At 58.3% G+C, this 2324-nt stretch overlaps 1 pseudogene; it reads right to left on the bottom strand.

The window, feature by feature from the left end:
• Positions 1-384: 384 nt before the first annotated feature.
• Positions 385-1489, bottom strand: LOC119367340 (annotated as a pseudogene).
• Between the last annotated feature and the right edge of the window lie 835 nt (positions 1490-2324).

Here is a 2324-nt window from a genome sequence, read left to right as displayed (position 1 = left end):
GTGCCGCCGCACCCGTCATCCAGTCCGGCGCCCAGGCCCGGCGGATCTGGCCCGCGCCTGACCACCCGCGCGAGGGGACGAAGGAGGCCCCGCCGCCGCCTGCGCAGACCGGGCTTCGCCCGGCCACGCCCTCCAGCGGCGGCGAGGGGGAGTAGGGAGGGAGAGGGGGCCGAGCGGAGGAGATCGGGGCGCCCTCCCCGGCCGCCTCGCGGGTGGCGGCGCGGGAGGGAGGGAGGGAGGGGGGGGCTCCTCCCTACTGAGATCTGGCTTGTGAGATCTGGCTTGTGAGATAGGTGACATGGTTGTATGCTAGCAATTCATTCTGCTATTTCCTATGCCATATGTATGCAGCCAGCTACTCGTGATCCGATCGATCCCCAGCGGCTATGGCTGCTTGCTTAGCCAACCGTCATCGATGAAGCTCATGTTCACGAACTTCTCTACCTCCCCCTCGGTCAGATGCTTCTCCCACGGCACTCTACTGGCCATGTTTGACCCCGGTCCGGTGCACCCAACCTCTGCGAACAGGACGTCGTTAGTCTCGCTGCCGGCGTACCATGGAGCCCACCCCTGTGGGACGACGATGTTGGACATGTTCACGTGGTAGTAGACGACGGTGGCGTATTTGTTCCACGCGCGTCCGAGATACTGGCGCCCGGTGCCTCGGAGCTCCCCGCCTTTGAACACAAAACCGCCGGGGTCGCCGGCGTGGCGCCCAGCGTGCGTCGTCACCCACCCGGCACGGCGGCGGCCGTACCGCGGGGGTATGTTAGACACAAGGGTGGAGCCGTCGTAGATGGACCGGGCGTAGCCGAAGATGAAGTCGACCCCGCCCTTGATGACGCATTCACGGAAGTAGTGCCGGCCGGTGTTGTCGCAGAGCGTGTCCTCGAAGCCGTTGAAGGCGCAGCGGTGGAAGGCGATCCGGTCACCGTCAACCATCGCCGCGAGCGCTTGGGTGACGTGGCTCTTGTTGACGCCGTTGTGCGTGTTGGTGAAGGCGATGTCCCGGGCAACGAAGTCGTTAGCGTAGACACTGAAGGTGGCGGTCTCGTACGTCTGCATCACGTCGGCGCCACGGCGCATCAGGCCGTCGGTGCTGCCGTGGGCGTGGTCGTTGAAGTAGATCTCCGTGCTCGAGTGGCCCTCCCCTTCGAGCAAGATGTAGCCTTTCTCCTTTGGGATGGTCACCTTCTCCCTGCATGCACCATATGTGCCATCATAACCATACTTGCTTACCACATGCCGAACGACCTAGTATGTAGAAGACGAACCTGTACCGCCCTGCCCGGACGTGGATCCTGACCCACTCGCGGTTGCCGTCCGGGACGAGGTTCACCGCCGACTGAATCCTCCTGAAATCTCCTCCCCCTTTACTGTCCACGGTGATGGTCCTTTACACCGGCACCGATGCAGAGCTCAGCACCGGCCACCGGAGCAACGGCACGAGCACGAGCACGACCAAACTAATAGCACGATGACACTCCATTGTTCTTACTTACGTATCTTGGTCGTTTTGCTATGGGGAGGAAAGGAATTGATTCCACCAGACGCATACGAGTCCCGTACGTATTAATATAGCCCTTGTTTTTAACGTTTGGCTGATGATTATATACGCTTTAATGTGCTACCTCTAAATGAGTAGTATGAAAGGAAAACTCCATGCAGAAAAATATATGAAGGGAAATGTTACTATATAATTTTCTGTGCTGGCAGGTATTAATTTATTTTTATCATATGGGAATATATTTATTTATGACTGTATTTTTATCTTTACCTAATAATAAAGCACAGATTGCATCTCTCTGCTCACGTCGTGCCATTTTTCAAAAAGGTTCCTGTGCTTTTCGGTAACTCCACCCGCAATACTGTTTTTAAGTGCCGAACAGAGAAAGCGTTTCGTTCCTGGTGGGCTGGGCCTCATGGATGGGGGAGCACATTTGTAAAAAAAAACAGCAACACACACGAGCACGGGATCTCCCTCTCGATGCGTAAGGGTACGGCGCCGCCGCCACCACACGCGGCCGCGCGACCGGTCTTCTTCTCCGTCCGTCCGTTCTGGGGGTGCTCGGCGTTGCCGTGACGCTGTTCTGCCGGCTTTGCCGGAACTCCCTCCATCAACATCTTCCTCCACCCCTTGGTGACGAGCGGCTGAGTCAAGGAGCAAAGTCACGCACTGTGCCGACATGTCGCAGTCGTGCGAGAGTGTGGATGGGCTGGCCGGGGATGGGGACTTGGGGAACAAGACGAGAAACCAGGCCTTAAGAGCAAGGGCCGATGGGCAGCGCGAGGACCTCAACAGTGTACCAGCGCCTACTGGTTCT

Source organism: Triticum dicoccoides, chromosome 2B (genome assembly GCF_002162155.2).
Source record: "Triticum dicoccoides isolate Atlit2015 ecotype Zavitan chromosome 2B, WEW_v2.0, whole genome shotgun sequence".
NCBI classification, from domain to species: domain Eukaryota; kingdom Viridiplantae; phylum Streptophyta; class Magnoliopsida; order Poales; family Poaceae; genus Triticum; species Triticum dicoccoides.
The sequence above is the reverse complement of the archived record's forward strand: the minus strand, read 5'-3'. Positions and strand labels throughout refer to the sequence as shown.